This window comes from Pleurodeles waltl, chromosome 11 (genome assembly GCF_031143425.1).
Source record: "Pleurodeles waltl isolate 20211129_DDA chromosome 11, aPleWal1.hap1.20221129, whole genome shotgun sequence".
NCBI classification, from domain to species: Eukaryota; Metazoa; Chordata; class Amphibia; order Caudata; family Salamandridae; genus Pleurodeles; species Pleurodeles waltl.
Window position 1 is genome coordinate 795,685,381 of NC_090450.1, and position 19,425 is coordinate 795,704,805.

General features: G+C 43.5%; 1 long non-coding RNA gene across 1 annotated transcript in view; it reads right to left on the reverse strand.

The window, feature by feature from the left end:
- Positions 1 to 6,866: 6,866 nt before the first annotated feature.
- Positions 6,867 to 19,425, reverse strand: part of LOC138265038 (uncharacterized) — a 69,169-nt gene continuing 56,610 nt past the window's right edge. Inside the window, exon 3 of the long non-coding RNA XR_011199301.1 lies at positions 6,867 to 7,383. This is a non-coding gene — a long non-coding RNA (uncharacterized lncRNA). The remainder of the gene's footprint in view (positions 7,384 to 19,425) is intronic.

Consider the following 19,425-nt stretch of genomic DNA (forward strand, 5'->3'; position numbering starts at 1 on the left):
GCATTGGTGTTACACGCAGGGCTTGTTTTTGGGATGTGTGGGTTGTGTTGGTGGGGTATCTATGGGTTGTTAGGGTGATGGGTGTGAGGGTAAATGTGGGGTATGTGATGGCATGCAGGTAGGGTGGGGGATAAAGTAGTAAAGATTTGCCTTACCAGAGTCCAGTCCTCCTGCTACTCCTGGGAGTCCCTCAGGATGCAGTATTGCCAAGACTTCTCCTCCCATGTTGTTAGTTGTGGGGGAGGAGGTGGGGGTCCACCGCCAGTCCTCTGTACTGCAATCTTGTGTCTGGAGACCACGGAACGCACCTTCCCCCGTAGGTCGTTCCACCTCTTCCTGATGTCATCCCTAGTTCTTGGATGCTGTCCCACTGCGTTGACCCTGTCGACTATTCTCCGCAATAGCTCCTTCTTCCTCGCAATGGATGTCTGCTGCACCTGTGATCCGAATAGCTGTGGCTCTACCCAGATGATTTCCTCCACCATGACCCTGAGCTCCTCCTCAGAGAACCTGGGGTGTCATTGAGGTGCCATGATGTGGTGTGGGTGATGTGTGAGATGGTGTGTGTTGTGATATGTGAGGGGATGTGTTGTGTGTTGTTTGAGATGCGTGGATGTTTTGTAAGTGATGGTGTTGTGTGTCTGTGGATGCTGGTGTTGTTTAAGGTAGTGTCTCTCTCTGGCCTGCTTTCAAATTTCTGGTAGTAAGGGTTTGTGGGTAATGTGGGTGTGTGTTTTATATTGGATTGGGTGCGTGGGCGAGTCAGGTGTGTGTATTTAGAACTGTCCAGTGTGGTGGTGTTTTGTATATGTGTGTGTATTTTGAGCACGGTGGTGTGTACGCCAATGGTTTACCGCCGTTGAAAGTCCGCCACGTTGATTCGTGGGTCGTGATAGTGTGGCCGTATTCTTGTTGGCGTGACGGTGTGGGTTTTGTTATCGCCAGTTTATCACTGACCTTTGGTGTGGCGGACTTGTGTTGGTGTGTGTATTGTGGCGGATTCCGAGCTGTGGGTCGTAATACCTGTAGCGGAATTCTGCGGACGCAGCGGTATGTTGGCAGTCTTCTGCACGGCGGTAAGCGGGATTTACCGCCAGGGTTGTAATGATGGCTGAAGTTCGAACGTAGGAAGTTGACCGGGACCTCCCAGCCAGCGTATCCGAGGAGGGCTCCAAGAATGTCGGATCCAGATCCAGGTTTACCCCGGTCGAAGGATTTTCACCTCAAAAAAAGCGACTAAGTCCAAAGGTAAAAATTGACACTGAGAGCTCCTGCGATGCGTATCCTGAGAAGAGTTTCAGGAGGTCGGATTGGACTGGCAGGTTCGTCCCGCTGAAGAAAATCTTCAGAAAAACGGATATGTCCGAAGGTAAACTTTTGACTGGGGCCTCCCGCGGGCTGTAACCAAGCTGGGCTCCATTGCGGTCGGCCTTAAACTTTGACTTTGCCCCGGTCAAGGTGCGACCAGATGACCAGATTGGTGCTTTTTGTTTCTAGGCGCTAGAAAACAATAATTCTTTAAAAATTCATGTCTCCGGTTCCCCTTATCCGATTTTATTCGTTTTTGTGTCATTTTAAAGATAAAAATATAATCTATTTTTATAAATTGGTTTTGGATTTTTAAACTGTTTCCTGTGTTTTATTTAACTACTGTTTTATGATATTTGAATGCTTTACACTCTGGGGGTCATTCTGACCTTGGCGGTCTTTTCGCAAGACCGCCGAGTTACCGCCGCGGTGAAGACCGCCGACCGCGGCGGTATGCCGCTGTGCGCATTCTGACCGCTGGGAGCGTTCCGCCGGAAAACCGCCAGCAGCCACACTGGCGGTCGGCGGGAAAGTGGAGACTGGTCAACCTCCACCGCCACGCCAGCAGAACACCGCCCACAGAATTACGACCCACATTTCTGTGTGGCGGTCTTCTGTTGGCGGTCTTCTGTTGGCGGTCACCTCCCCATGGCTCCTGTCACCTCCCGGAGGACCAACGCACAAGGTAAGTTGATCGTCCGTGAGGGGAGGGGGTGGGGGGGTGTTGTGTGATGTGTGCGTGCATGGGGGTGTGCGTGTGAGTGTGTAGAGGGGGTGTGTGAGTGCGTGCATGCGGGCGGGGAGTGCTGCTGTGCCTATGGGCAATGTGTGTAGTTCGGCGGGTGCGCATGTCGGCATGTATGTGTGCGGGTATGTGTCCCCGTTGTGTATGTGTGTGTGTAGGGGGTGTGTATATGTGCATGTTGGGGGTGTGTGCATGTCGGGGTGCGTGTATGTGCATGTCGGGGTGGGGGTGGGGAGGGGGTTCGTACCACCTCTGGGGGGTGGCAGGGGGGTGGAGGGTGTGGGGGGAGGACTCGGGGAGGCAGTGGGGGGTGGGGGAGACCCCTATCAGTGCCAGGGAAGGAATTCCCTGGCCCCGATAGTGCCTACCGCCATGGTTCGCATGGCGGTTCCCGAACGCCAGAAACCGCGGCGGTGAGCAGGGTCATGATACCGTTGGCGGTCTTGGGTCGACCGCCGGACCGGAGTGCGCAGACTCCAGCCCGTCGGTCATGACCGCCGTGGCTGTCGGAGTGGGGAAGTGGCGGTCGGTCGCGGCGGTGACCGTCGCGGTCAGAATGTCATTTTTAATACCGCCGGTCTGTTCGCGGTCCGACCGCCGCCTCTCCGCCGACCGCCAAGGTCAGAATGAGGGCCTCTGTCTCCTAAGTTAAGCCTTATCACTCGTTGCCAAGCTACCAAGGGTTTAGCTGGGTTTAATTTACTGAGACCTAACTGGACCTAAGTGGAGGTCAGTGGCCTATTGCTAAGTGTAGGTACTTACCTGCCCTTACCAATAACCCATTTTCCAACAATTGCCAAACCGGGCTGTGCATGCCCATTCTTCTTGGAATGTCCATCACTCTTGGGTGCCTGGCTGAGCCAGTCCTGTAGGTAAGCTGGAGTCTTGAGCTTTCTCCAAGTTTTGTTTGGACAAGAGAGGACAAGGAGAAAGCCTGCACATTGAAAATACAGTAACTTTATTATAAAGTAAAGGAGAAGGACAAAAGGAAGCAAGGTAAGCTTCATGAGGAGTCCGGAGTGCAACAAGAAACCTCAGAGGCAGAGCAAGAACATAAGAGGAGTTTGCCATTTGAGCCAGCAATGCAGAAAACACATACTCAGCAGCATTTACCAATAACCCACCTCTTTCCAGTCCACAAGGCTGAGTGAGTACTAGGTCTCAGAGTCCTCGCCATCATCATGGTTTCTCTTTGAAGTTACTAACTTTCTCCTTCTAGCTGTTGAGGTAGTCCCCCCTGAATCCTTCCATCCTCCTCCTCCAGATTCTGAGGAACTTCGCCCCAGTCCCAAACCGAGGTAGACCTGTGTAGTCAAGTGCACTGCTGTTGAGAAACAAATAGAGAAAGAGAACTGGACTATTTTGTGTGGTAAAATAAAGTGACTGGTCTGCTGTCTGAGGATCCAGAAAAAAAGGAATAGACCCTGCAGGTAAATTTCACTAAGTTGGAAAGAACAATCACTAGCAGGAACAAATGATCACCCATCAGCCCCCACACATTGCAAGTCATCAGAATAACATTTAAAAATGTGTTGAACTCCCTCCCTCACTGTTAGCCACCTCATACATCATCAGTCATCACTCACAATCACTCAATACATCACCACTCATTGGTGCAATAGTTAGTAGTTACCTCTTCCGATCCAAGCATGGTAGTTGAACAATATTATTTCCTCTATTGGTAGCAAGTACCATCACATTGGAATTTGGCATTAGCACTAGCAGACCTTTAATCAATGATCTTCTGGGCAGCCCTGTTAGGTGATGTAAAAAAAGAATAGGCAATGGCATATGAGGGGTGCAGACATTGTCTCCAAAGTCCTGAGGGGAACGTGGGAGCCTCTTCATTGCACACAGGTCCAACTCCATTCCTGCCATACAAGATGTGACTAAAATGGTGGGGAAGCAGGAATCAGAAAGAAATATAATGTTACACTAGCATTTTTTTTAATTTTCCAAAGAAAGAATGATGTTCAATGAGAAATAATAAAAACGTTCAATTGTGGCACTGGGATACTTAGTTTGGGAAGTAGAGTTTGTCCTCAAGCTCAGATGGTTCACCCAGTGTTGGTCAGCAAACACACTTGATTCTACCCAATCATCCTCTTCCTCGTCCTGTAGTGTTTTGGGAACAGTGTAATGAGGTGGTATAAAATGCTAGTTTATTTTGATAATGGTTAATCTCTCCATGTTTTGAGGTACGAAACTGGTCCTTTTCGCTGTTACATCTGCAATAGCTGCACTGAACACACCTTCAGCAGACAGGCTGGCTACTGGACAGGCCAGATTCTTTATTTCCATCCTGCTGAGCCCTGCCCATTGGTGCATCTTCCCATACCAACACACCAATGGGTTATTATTCACATATACCTTTTTTGGGTCATCCAGATACTCCTGGAAAATTCTCTGAAGTGTCCTTGGTACTGCCACTTGCTTGACCTCTTTTGTCTTTGCCTCGGGACTGGACTTAAGACCTGCCACTTGAAACCAAGCCAATACATTAGTTGCATCCAATTCTTCTGATACTGTTGTTGTTGGTGTCCTTGTTGCTGGTTTTGGCTGCTGTGAGACAAGACTGCCGTCTCTGTAAGTTGAAGGGTGCACCCCAGAACTGTGGAGTGGGACTCTAAGTTCCAGCCGTTCTTCTTCCAGTTCTCCGGCTTGCTCAACAACCAACTTCTTGTTTATTGAAACATACCCTTCAGAAAAAGGAAGGAGATTAGGAAGAATGTTTTTTGCAGCGTGGATCAAGTAGGGTGGCACAGATGTACTCTTTACACAAGATAATGTCATTTTGCAGCCTTGTATTGCAAGCCAAGCTAAGGATGAAGCTCTTAGCTGAGGCATGCGGTTTTGGGGTTTCATTCACACCTCTGAGTGCAAACCTTTCAGACAACTTCTTTAGCTGCTTTTGTAACAAGTGCAACAACAGGATAGCTTGGCCTATCGTACTATCCTCCTTGCCAACTTCCCATGTGAAAATCTTAAAAGGGAGCAGTATCTGTGTTGGGCACTTGAGTAGATCCCATTTGTCCGCATCAATGGTCATAGCTTTCCCAATTGCATCCCCTCTTAGAATGACATAGTCATTGATCTGTCTGTACTGCTCAAACAGATGCTGCAACATAGATTGAGTTCCAATGTGTTGGCACCTCCTTTATCAGGGATTTACCATGCTGAATAATCCACAACTGCTTCCGGGCTTTAAAAGAATGGCTGAAATGAGTGCAGATCCATGTGCAGGTGGTCAGTATGTTGCTTACCATGTCTTTTTTTTCAGAAAATCTTGCACAACCAGGTTGTTGCAGTGCGCAAAACACAGCACCTTGAAATAGCCACCATTTGACGTGGCCCTGACTATGTTACTGTCATTGTCCTTGGCAACAAGTCCAGTTTGGAGACCTCTCGGTCGCAGCCACTCAGACACTTAGCTATTAAATTTGTCCAAGATGTTTGCAGCATTATGTGCTTTCTCCATAGGGAACATGGCTACTGTTGCATGCAGTCAAACGCTCTGAAAGAATTATTTGGGGACAAGATCTGTAGGTAGCATTTGCTTTACCCCCGCAAAAGAGAAGCAGTGATGCACATATATTCAGCAGTCTGATAACTGTTCCACATGTCTGTTGTCAGGTGGATAGTGTGGACAAAACGTTTCTGCAAAACTTGTCCAACCAATTGCAGCACATCTTGATGCAGCGCTGGAACAGCAACTCTGACAAAATAGGTACGACTTGGAACCTTCCATTTTGGGCAGATGTTTGCTACAAACTCTAAGAATCCCACTCCTTTCACAAAAGAAAAAGGGAGGAGTTCCAGCACTAACATTTTTGCCAGCTTCCCATTGTATAAACGTGCCATTGGGAGATTGTGGTCTTAGCGCCCCTCCTGCCTAAACATGCCCGTAATTGTAGCCTGAATTTTCTTCTTTTGTGGGACCACTGATGCAGGCGACCTTTGAGATGTAGGTGGTGGTAGACTCAATGTGCATCGTGGAGCAGTCACTGTTTGCTGTGGTGTCTCTATCTGACTCTAAGTCTTCCTGTGACATTGTGGGGTCGCTGAAGCAGGTGATTCTTTTTACACTGCTGGGGACAGAGCTGCTTTGCATGAGGATGTCACCCTCTTCTTCCTCACCTTCCACCATGATTTGACCAGTAGTAGCTGATGATTCCTGGCTCCCCTCACCTTCACCAGTGTGACCACGTTCACCCATTTTTTTAAGATGCTCCTCTCACTGGATTGCATGATGTTTTTTCATATGGGTCGTCTGACCTGAAATACCATAATGTGAAACAGGCTTACCTTGAAGAACACTCAAATGGAGCATGTCGCAACATTCTACTCCTGTTAGCTAATTGAAAACAAATCCCAAACTGGGGAGGAGTACTTTGTTATTGGGCCACTGCAAATGCTTCAAGAAGAACTGGAGGTAGGTGGGTGTGCTGTTGATTGCCTCTTTGCAGTGCATACTTCTATGAAGTACAGGTTGCTGCAGGTCTCTGCTGGGGCCTTACAAGTATGGAAGCTGGTGGTGCTACCTGTGTCACATCTCTCGTAGCATGTTGAATAGTAATATTGGACTCCTCTGTGGCAGCTTCCACAATGACTGGCTGGTCATCATCAGCCTCCTCCTCATCATCATCCCATTCAATGATTCTAAAGCTTTCTTGAACTTTTTTTCCCTTGATTTTGCTGGCATCTCCGGGACTCTGCTGGGGTCCACTTTGTGTCCCTATCATCGTCATCAGAAGTGGTACTTGGAGAAGAAGGTGGAGTAGTACCCTTCCTTTTTCTTGCTGGAGATCTGGGAGACATTGATTCTAAAAGAGGAGGTTCTTGCTCAGCAGGAGGCTCAACCTCCTGTTCTGCTCCAACTTCACGAAGATCTACTATTGCTGGCTGTGGGTGCTATCCACTTTGCTCTGTTTCCTGAAATTATTGGGTACTACTTTGCAAAAGGGGTAAATCCAGTTCAATGTCACTGTCACCATGATTACAGTGGCTGTCTCACTGACAGACATTGTCTTGGGTTTATGTTGGGGTGGTGCTGTTGATGTTGGAGTGCTGCTCCCAGGTCCCCCACCCGAGACCAGTGTGGCAGGCACACGTCTCCTGAAAAAGGTTGCGGTTGGCACACCAATATTTGAAAGCTTCTTGTTCTCACTGACAACTTTCTTTGGAGCAACTTTCTTTGGGGGCCATCTTCAGCTCTAAGTTAGCAGCAGCACTAAGATGCACAAGTGGAAGAGTGTGGAGGACCGAAGTAAATTTACATGCCTTCTCTTTGGCAGTACTGAGGTTAATGTGACGTCTCTTCTCATGTGCACCTAAAAGCACCCAAGCAAGAAAAGTATGAAGTTAGTTGTTGAAGATTGAAATAGTACCGATAAATGCAATCTTAGTGAGGTTGGTTACTTATGTATTAAATACCAAGTTAAGCAAACATTGTAAAGTCAAACCACACCATAAAATGTAATTTTAAATCAGGCAGCACAGCATGCAGCTAGAGCTCTTTGCTTTATCTCCATCTATTTTAAAGGATACATCTTTGGAAGTCAAAGAGAGTTCCCTGGGTAAAAAATAATAATTCAAAAAAACCTATGTTGGTAAGGTAGTCCAGGGAAAAAGGAATCATAATAAAAAAATTATTATACTGCTGATTTGTCAGTAGTGTGTCACAGCCAGGGTGTCCAGGAGGAAATGGATATATTATACACCTAAAGAAACCAAAAGCTGTAGGGCAGCTGTACGCCTTTGATGGATGGATGGATGGATGGATGGAGAATTAAATAAAATAAAAACTTTCATAAAATAAAAAATAAAAAAATGTAAAATAAATAAAATATAAAAACAAGAAATTAAAACAATTAAAATTAAAAATTAAAAAAATAAGATAAAAAATAAAATAAAATAAATTACAATTAAAAATGAAATGACAATTAGCAGAAAAAATAAAAATACAAAAATAAAATAGAAAATTTAAAGTAAAATAGAAACTTAAAATAAACAAATGATCAATAAGTATCAATGTATGTATTTAAGCCTATGGCAATTGGCAAAGGCACACTGGCTGGATGCACAAAATGGCTGCCAGCCACATAGTAAAGCAACAAGGAGCAAGGAGGAAAGGCAAACAAAGCAACACGTGTAAGTCTATGGCAAAGGGACACTGGCTGGATGGACTAAATGGCTGCCAGCCACATGGTCAAACAACAACAACAAGGAGCAAGGAGGCATGGCAACAAAGAACACATGCAAGCCTATGGCAAAGGGACATTGGCTGGATGGACAAAATAACCACCAGCCACATGCTCAAACAACAACAATAAGGAGCAAGGAGGCATGGGGAACAAAGAAAGAACACATGGAAGCCTATGGAAAAGGAACACTGGCAGCATGCACAAAATAACCTTCAGCCACATGATCAAACAACAATAAGAAGGAGAAAGGAGAACAAAGAAGAACACATGCAAGCGTATGCCAAAGTCACACTGGCTGGATGCAGAAAATGGCCACCAGCCACATGGTCAAACAACATCTGGGAACAAGGAAGCATGGAGAACAATAAACACATGCAAGCCTATGGACATCGACTACACAAAATGTCCTCTGGCCACACAGCATGGAGAGCAAAGACACTTGGTGGACGATGACAAAAACACACACTGGCCATAAGGAGGCATGGTGGTAACACTAACGCTAATCCAACAATGCAGAACATGAAAATTAACTGAACTATACAAATTTTACAATAACAGTACACACGTCCTCCTAAGCCATCAAGTATTACCGCACAACATATACACTTTGTTTGCTAAAAAAACCTAAATGCAAACATTAGCCAACATTTTTTATTTAATCCAATGCGATCCCTGCTATAAATGAAGTTTTACAAACATATACCACTGAGATATTTATTTCCTGCAATTATGACTACTAGTACCAGGCTTACTAACAAGATGGCCCTTTGGAAATCTAGGCCAGACAATAAAATAATATTTCAAATGTTACAAACGTAGAAAAGGACAGGTACTACTTATATTTAATCTACTGGCCACCCACCACTATATATTTTTCAAATCAAAGTACAAAGGAGTAGTGGCACATGCCCAGGAAAACACAAAACCACCTTATTCAATAGTTTTGGAACTTACTTGTGTGAGTTCACAAAACAAAAGTACTTAAATCCAAAGGTATATCCAGGAGACAAAGTGATCTTTCCACCTTGAAATCCAAGTGAAAAGTGACCAGGAGATGGACAAAGCACTGGGAGGAGCCTGCTAGAAAAGGGAGAGGAAGTTGGAGTCTCTAGGGCACTTTCTTTCTGTTTGAAAAAAATGACTTCTCACACTTAAAAACAACTTGAAGGGTCCTTTGATGAATAAAATCCACCCCAAAACCTCTTTTTGAACTTGATTTAGATCTGTTTTGAGTAGAAAATAATTTCCAGTTGCATTTGCGATTGCGAGCTGGACTGTTTTGGCCGCAGTCGTGGCCGGAAGCAGTGCAGGTAAACGCAAAGTCTTGTGCGAGAGGGCGGAAACAGCACAAGCAAATACAAAGTCATGCGCACACTTGCCATGGGGTCAGGAGTATTGTGGCTCTCATAAGAGCACCAAAACCCAATCTTGTGGGCGTGAACTAACTCCGCTCTGCGCCGGATTGCAGAATTATGGAACTCTGTGCTGCTCAGCGTAGTGCGCTAATGTCGCAAACTCCACTGGTGGAGTGGAATTCTACACCTGGGCCTACTGGGCATCCAAGAATAGATTGAAGAAATTCTATTTGTACATGGACAGTTCTTTGAGCTTCTACCTCATTGGAGATTAACGAGATTAACCTTATCGCTATTGCAAGTTGCAACATCTGCCAAGACCTTGGCTATAACCGGAACTTTGTAGATAGTTAGTGTTATCCTGTGCATAGGGAATAGAAAGAAATGAGCAGCCTCAAATATTTCTCTAGGGTTCCTCTTCTAATATGTGAACTGGATATGGGTGTGGTGTATGGTGGGGATGATGTAAGCTGAATAGCAGTATCTGGACCAGTCTGTAGGCAGTCAGATAGGCTTGGTTACCAAAGACAAAGTTAGCACCAGGTTGTGTTATACAGAGGCAATGAGAATAAAACAATCTTGCTAGAAGTTGAAAATTATTCTGATCAAATTCAGAAGCATATTTTACTTGAACAAACACTTCACAGTCACTGTAGCCCATGGAACATATACCATTTTGAAACACACAAACTTGTCTATGGGCAGTATCAGCAGGGTGACAGGCGAGATGTATAGTTGCCTGATCAGGGAAGTGGCAATTGTTGCTTACTAATGGATGGGGATGGTTGCATTTCACACAGTTCATGGAACTGCCCTTGCAGGAACAGTTCAATGCACACTTGTTTTTGGTTACATTGGATGAGGACCATTGGCATGTCCACTCGAGTATCCGTTGACAAGTGAGTGTAAGTCCAAGAAGATTAAAAGTTAAGGTTCTGACAGTATTACTATAAAAGAATATGCAGTATTTACCCCACTGCTTTTAATCCACAGGATGCTACCATGCAGGTTAAATACCACACAGCCCCCTTTTAGGTACTTTATCCATTGGTACTTTACCATGTAGGTAAGTATTTTTTTTAAATCAACAAATATTATACCATTTAAAAAATGAGTATTTAAGGGTTAAGATTGGGTAAAGTTAAGGGATCGGTAAGGGTAAGGAGGGAAGAGGTTGAGGAAGGTAAAAGTTTTACAGATCAAGAGCAGGTAGAGGTAAAAAGAGTAAGGGGTTTTTAGAGTTCATATGTGGGTAGCAGTAAAGGAAGGTAAAGGGATTTTACGGTTCCGAGGCAGGTAGAAGTAAATGGAGGTAAGGTATTTTTAGGGTTCAGAAGGGTGTAGAGGTAAAGAGGGTAAAGTGTTTTTACAGTTTAGTAGCAGGAAGAGGTAAAGGGAGGTGGAGGGAGGTAAAGGGATTCTAGGAAAAAGTAGGTGAGGGTTTTTAGGGTTGAGGTAGGGTAGATGTATAGTTTAGGGGTTTAAGAAATAAGGAGGGTTTGGGGGTTACTCCGCAAAACAAATACCTAGATAGATAGATAGATAGATAGACAGACAGATAGATGGATAGGTAGCCCACTCTGTAGTTATAGTTAGGGTGGGGTTTTAGGGATTATTGTCCCTTAATAACTTTGTACCTGTTAGATGAATGTCCGTGAAACTTGGAGGACCTGCTGCCCCCATTTAATTGTTGGTGTGCTGGAATTTTCACTGCATTTGGCCAACGAGAGTGCAAGGAAAAAAGGGAGGTCTAAAAGAGGCTTGAAATCCATGCATTTTACATAGGCTTTTGTATTTTCCATAGCCTAAAAATGGTCAGTCAGATTTTGCGGAAATATGGCAGCATTAGATATTAGGGTGCGCAGATGGTTCTTTTGGGTACTGCAGGTAAGCAGACTAAGGGGGTCATTCCGACCCTGGCCGTCCATGACCGCCAGGGCCGGGGACCTTGGAAGCACCGCCAACAGGCTGGCGGTGCTTCCTGGCCACGGCCGCGGTCAGAAAAGGGGAACCAACGGTTTCCCGCCGGTTTTCCCCTGGCCAAAGGAATCCTCCATGGCGGCGCTGCTACCCCCTTCCCGCCAGCCTGTTCCTGGCGGTTTACACCGCCAGGAAGAGGCTGGCGGGAACGGCTGTCGTGGGGCCCCTGGGGGCCCCTGCAATGCCCATGCCACTGGCATGGGCAGTGCAGGGGCCCCCTAACAGGGCCCCATAAAGATTTTCAGTGTCTGCTTGGCAGACACTGAAAATCGCGACGGGTGCCACTGCACCCGTCGCACCGCAGCAAATCCGCCAGCTCCATTCGGAGCCGGCTTCATCTTTGCTGGGGCTTTCCCGCTGGGCCGGCGGGCGATTCTTTGCAGATCGCCCGCCAGCCCAGCGGGAATGTCGGAATGTCCCCCGCGGTCATCTGACCGCGGGGCGGTGTTTTGGCGGTTTCCGCCTGGCGGGCGGCGCCCGCCGCCCGCCGGGGTCGGAATGACCCCCTAAATATTTCCTAATTTATAAGGGGTTTCAACTCAATGATATCTCATAGCAAAATACTTTTAAAGTAGAAAGAAAGCACAAACAATAAATTTGACTGCCCATATAATGTTTCAGGTTTACTACATGAACAACTGAATGACCCATTTATGGTCACATGCCATTGGAAACCTGAAAACAAATACATAACAAATAGAATACATCTTAATTAACAAAAGGTTCCTTTGCATGTTCTCTGGCTCTCAAAAAATCTGGCCCAAGAAGCCAAACAAAAACCATCTGTCTTACGCACCCCTGTGCAGCAAATTGAAACATTGTCCTAGAAGTGAGTCACACAAACTACTATTTGAAAGACATGAATATTGGCCACTATTAAAAAATAATAATCTCAATATTCATAACAATGATTGCCTTTCATTCACTTTGGCCTTCATCTGTACCATAATTCTACTAAAAATAATAAGGAAACACAAAAAATAAACTAGACTGCATATGAAAAAGTTTCAGATTTACTACATGAACAAATGATAGACCCATGTATGGTCACATGCTAATGGACATCCATAAACAAATAGAGATCAAATTGAATACATCTTACTCTCAATAAGTTTTCTTTGCATGCTTTTGGGCTCACAAAATAAATCTGTGCCCAGAAAGCCAAACAAAAAACATCTTCCTAATGTACTCATGTGCAACAAAATGGAAAAGTGAACTAACAGTGAGCTACGCAAACTACTATATGGAAGACATGATAATTGGCCATGAGGAAAAATAATAATCTTAATTTTTATAACAACAATGATTGGCTTTCACTCACTTTATGCTTCATATTTAGCCAAATTCTACTAAATGTAGCAAGGGAGCCCAAAAAATAGCGTGACTGCATATGTAAATTTCAGAAATACTACATGAATATCTAAAAGACTCATTTATGGTCACATATTTATGTAAACCAATAAGCAAATACATAACAAATACAATAGATGAAAAGAAACAAATCATTATGAAATCTGATTGCCACTCTGTAGCTATAGTTAATATTCCAATAGATAGGAATTTCTCTGATATCAGCTCTCTTATAACTTCCCCCCATTTACCAACTCACCACGAACCTTTCCAGACCTATAGCATTTTCTACATTTTCAGATGATGTAAAGTTTTGTGGTGAATCCTTAAGGGAGTGCAAATATAAAAGGGGGTCCCAAAATATGTTTTTCCACCAATGCATTTTCCATAAATCATTGTATTTGATGTAGCACAATTACGGCTGAATGGACTTACATGAAATATGACAGGACTATACATTCCACTGTATGGAACTGCACTCTATGCTATTCCACTGTATTCCACTCCACTGTACACTACGCCACTCCAGTGTATGGCACTCCACTCTATGCCACTTTTTTCTATGCTATTCAATTGAACCCCACTCCAATGTACAGCACTCCAGTTTACACCAGTCCATTATATGCCACACCACTGTATGCTACTCCACTATGCACTATTACACTCCATGCAGGTCCACTGTACAACACTCCAACACTCCATTCTACGTCACTCCACTATAAGCTAGTACACTGTACACAACTCAAGTCTATGGCAGTCCACTCTACACTATTACACTGTATGCAACTCCACTCTGTGCCTCCTCAGTGTATACCACCCGCTGTATGCCACTCCCCTATACACTATTCCAGTATATGCTATTTCGCTCTACCCAATTCCATTGTATAAGAAGAAGAAGAACCACGGCACATCACAAATGCGTAGAAAGTTACATTTATTCCTCTGTAGTATCTCAGGAAATTCATCACCCGACCCCGTAGTATACAATGGGTGTGGTGTCAAACGACCAATAGCAATCACATGTTCGGAGAAAAACAACAGCCGACACGTGTTTCGTCAGAATTGACTTTTTCAAGGCTGTGAACATATACAGATGGAAAGACATGAGTCACAGAAATTACCAGTATGATCAAATTCTACAATGGTTAGGGTGAGCTTGAATGGATGCGTCTCATTGTTATCTATTCATATGTAAAAACAACACTCTAAAGATATCTTCTCACTTGGCATTGGGCTGGGATTCTTTAGTCTGCAGAGGAGCAGAAAGACTGACGCTTTAAGGGTGATGGTGGGGCCTGATATTAGGATGGGGCAGATCCACCCCAATACTTTACTAAAGAAAGGTATCCCTGCCATACACTGGCCAGATTGGTGGTTATTATCCCTACCTGCCCCCCCCCCCCAGGAGAAGGCAGAAACACTGTTGCATAGTAAGGATGAGAGGGAGCACAAGCACTTTCCCAAGGGATCATTCCCACAATATCCCTGGTCTCTAGCAGGTGGATCCCTGCTTGGGGATCGCTCTCCTATGGTGATCCCAAAGCAGAGATCCACTGGACAGAGGTATGATTGAAAAGGGGAGATTCTCCTCTTTCGAGATACCTCTCTCACCCCAATCAGTGCTTGGGGGCTGAGCTATGCCCCAGAGCATTGATGCAGTGAATGTAAAACAGGCCAGTCGGATCACTTTACCTTCCCTTCAGTGTAATGACGTTAGCGAGCCCTGCATGCTAATCATCATTACACTAAAATTGAAAAAAGATTCTTTCTGAACAGCCGGAGTTTAAAAATTAATAAAAAAATCCCTCTTCTGCCCTTCACCAGAGGGTTGTTTATGTGCCTCCTCAGTGCCAGATGCACTTAAGGGTTTAAAGGATACAGCTATCTCATTAAGAGTAGCCGACATTGCATGAATATCCTCCTGCACATTAGGCTGCTGATGGAGAGAGCAGCAGTAGACCAAGCCAACTCCCCTGGATGCATAGCAGTCTAAAATGGCCAGCAGGTTGTCCAAAATAGGGAGTGGTACTAAATGGGCAATTGTGGTTTGGTAAAGTACATTAGGGCCCACGCTGAGTCTCATTTTAGAGTGCACATTTCAGCTTGACATCTATTTCAAATGACGGGTTTTTACATTTTTACAACAATGTACAGAGAAGAGTAAATGCAGCTTATTCTTGCAAGTGTTGCTGCCATGTAATCTGTTCAGTCTGTCCACGGCTACACATGTAGAAAGCAATACCCTTGTATCACGATTATCCGTTGGAGAGTGCTCTAAGGCTCCAGACAAACCACTGCATCAGCTCTGTGCCTTTGACACAGTGTGATATGAACAATGCTTTTATTACATAAACTGCCTCTGTGCTACATTCGGCAGAGGAGTCCTAATGCTGGGATTATCCTGGAAAGTGGTGCACTGTGACTGTGATACAGCCCTGCTGACTCTGACCTCCATCCTGCAAAGGGGGATATCCTGCACTACATGAAACCGGCTTCTTGGCTCTTCATACCCAGGTACGAGGGGGTTGGGCTATCACAACAGATCTGGCAGAGGGAACTCTTATTATGCTCTTAATAGTGTAGGTAGCTATAGATAGAAGTGTAACAACATAGTAACATTACAATGGTTAAATTGTTTATCTTCTTCACCATTCTTATATTGCTGGTTATAATGCTTTGTTTCATCCGCCTAATAATCGCATCTCATGCTTTCTATTGAATAATACGATTATTTCAATAAATGTTTGAAACGCCATTTTTGTAATTTCTTTGTGTTTACCTTGGGAATGCAAAGTAAGAACAAAATGGTATATCTGTTCCCATGATTTCCTTGGGAAGAAGAGTGGCCATGTTTGAGGTTGCTGATACCATATCATGCCCTGGTATGGTTAGCGTGTTTAGATAGAGCACTGTGAGATAGCTACAAATTGTGTCAGTATTTCCTAATGGTATAGATGGACTGAGTACATCTAGCCTGAAGTTCATGTTGACCTGACACACAGTCCTAGTTAATTTGTAGGAGCCGCATACCATGGCACTACCAATGTTCAATTTCCCATTGGAAGACTTGCAAAGAAAGCTTTTTCCTACCATTATTCTCGTCTCTGATGTTGGCTTCTTTTTTTGTAATACACACCAGTCACTATATGAGATATGCCCAATGTTTTCGCTCACTGTGGATTTACTATATTTCTTGGTACTCCATGCATGCAGCATGGTTTCACCCTTTATGGTGGAGGAACTTTCAGGTGGCTTTCGTCATTTTATTAATCCTATAGGTAATATGAAATTCAATTATATTGGTGCGGCTCAGGAGGACATTCCATTGTGTTTTTGCAGGTCACTCAGATTTAAAGTGGGGTCTAAGAATGTGGTGGTCCTAATGAAGGCTTTTATGCTGAAACATGCATTGATAGCATTATATTAGCCACAATAAACAAAAATAAGAACTGGATGAACATAACTGCGTTGTTTAAAAAAAAAAAAAGAAAATAGCAAATGGATGTAACTATCTAAGGAATAAAATACTTTTGTGACCATTAAATTGATGGCAGTGATATTATAAAAGTAGTGAATGTGAGATTCATATGCAGTTGCCACAGTTTGACACATATGACTGTATTAAGCTACAGTGATACTCATGCAGTATTAAGATCCTTCAAACATGGATACAAAGCTTTTTATGTATATGTGGGTGAGTGACGGTAGTGAAGAATGAGCACATATGTGGCATGTGTGTGAAAGAATGAGTAGTATTTTTTTAATTATCCAACAGACTTATACTATTTGTGATTACTTGTTGAATTGTGGAGATGTACCCCTTTTCGCTAAAATGTTTATTTGAAATCATGTACTGAACAAATAAAGGATTTCAATTAAGAAAGAGTCCTTCTGAGCCACGTGGAATATTCACACATATATAATTTTGTATTGTCAATGATATATTTGAAGGTTAGACAGGTTTTGCTTTTTGTTACTAGCCACCAACATTCTGGGTCTCCTGAGTAATTCCTGCGTGTGACCAAGGTCCTCTTTTCACTTTATATGGAGATGTCCGTGGTGTTAAGGATTAGTTCTCCTCACCTAAAAGGAAACCCCTATTTGTGTCTGAAAGTTGTTCATGCTTGAAGCTTTAAAAGGTTTACCTCACTATAGTGCTTTTCTTTTCTGAAATTCATTCATTAAAATGGCAAATGCAGTTAACATTCATGTCAATGGTAGACATGCTGTTACAGCACATTTACAGACACAAGAGCTCCCTATTGCAGGTGTAGATGTTACCCTCGTGGTGAAGGCACATAAAGCATATAATTGTTTTTGTTCTCTTGGATTCATTTGCCTGCAGCAGATACCATAGCACAGGCATTTCATACAGGCACCAAGGCCACTGTACCTAATCAATACAGGTCTTATCTACAATTCGAAATATCATTAACTTTTCAGAAACATCAAAATTGATTCAAGGCGCCCTCCCACATCCAGTTCAAAAATTAAGACTGGATCCCCTCAGCAATGTTGGGGCAATCTGGCCAGTCCTAGCCAGCCGATTATACACCGTATACAAATTTGGGAGAAATAAATGCTCAAGATCTAACAACACTATACAATCACATTGTTAAGCTATACCGCTGATCGATGCAATACATTATTCGCACACTGCCCATCGTCCCAGGATGGGCTGTTCTAGCTGGGCAGCCACAGTTAGCTGTGCCTGCAATTAGTCCTGTTACTACTAATGCACTTATTGGTAAGGTTCCAACCAAGTGAGAGGAAATTAGGTTTTGGATTGTGCAAAACACAAACCAGCTTGAAGCTGTATTTCCCCATATGGGACCCCAAAACAAACATAGAAATTTCATAATGTGTCTACCACTTGGTATGGTTCTCCCAATAGAATATTGTGCCACCTGGGGCACAGTCTATGCTGCCATATATACCGTAACACATGGTAAATCATACATCGCTGTTTTGCTTGAAATGCTTAAACAAATTCAAAATGAATACAGGGATGCCCCTGCCCTGTACTTTGGGATGAAATTAATTGGCAACTTTGCTACAGTCTCTTCAATTATTTTAAGTAATATCAAAGGCAAGACAGCAGTGCTGGCAGTACGTCAATGCCTTGCACAGGTTCCCATTGTGGACTAATATCGCAAAGTACCAAAAAGTATCACTGAAGCCTATACATATTTAGGTCCAGATAATTTGGAACCAGGCCTAAAAAGCCATAGCTTAAAGGCAAATTTGAGAAAGAAAATATGAAACAAGCTCCTGAGTGTTACAAAAAGTGTTGGAACAAAACAAAAAATAAGGAAAAAACAAAAGACAGGTGGATTCCGGTGACCAGAGTCTTCTAAGAAACATTACAATTTATGAAACTGTGATATGCTTAAGCAGCCTGATAAGTATCAGTACACTGGTACCCGGCCTTCTCGTTCCTTTTAGGACTCATCAGACAAATATTCAGAGAGGGGGACAAATAGAATTGAGACCTGAAGAGTATGGGAAGCAGAAAACAGACTCACAAGGCTTGTTTGGCTTGTTTGACAAAAAAGGAAGAGAAACTTCCACAACAAAAACCCCAGTTTAGAAAGTAAGTGGCTGGTATTTCCAATAAATATGGCACACATATTGAGAACGCATCTTCAGAACAAGGCGTGGGCATTGGCACTGTTAGACAGCAGAGCAAAGGTCACAATAGTTTACTGGAGTCTTCAAGAGTTTCTGGTTTCGAGAGCAACTAATGAATTTATTCAAGTTGAAACACCAGATCAGAAGGTTAGCCCACCTGACAGACTTTATAAATTGGACATCCTAATTGAGGGTGACATACTTCATACTATGAAAGTAATTTTCTGAGAAGATTTACCCAAGTTTGCAAATTTTTCTGGTCACAACACTTAAGAGCAACTTTCTAATTAATATAAGCTTACCCCTTTCCCAGCAAAGGAGAATATGCTGACCCAAACAAAATGTATTTATTCTGACTCTTTAATTCCCAATCGACCCTACAGGGCTATGAATACTAGAAAGAAAACATATATTTGAAAGAGATTTGGGGTACACAACACTGGCAAGTCCAGGGCATCTATGCTTTATTTAGAGCTTGTCTGATCCCTAGACAGATGATCTTTCTGAACTAAACAGTGCAACACACTACTTGCCTGGGTCTGGCTTAAATTAAGGAAATAAATACACCTAGCATTCCCTCTAGTACACATTTTGACATTTGGCAAAATTTTGCAGATTTTACAGAAAAAACAGTTTAATGGTATAGTACAGAATGAGGGGTAGAACTCTTCAATTTCATGTTCAGATGAGTGATTATGGCCAGTCGACTGTAATCGTTGTAACATACATGTTTAAACCCCTCAACAGTTTTAAAGGTAGCAGACTAGACCCCCAATATATGCAGTAACAACAATCAGAGGTAGTTACCACTTATATCGTAGGAAAGTTACACCAGCAATGCTTACAGCATTCC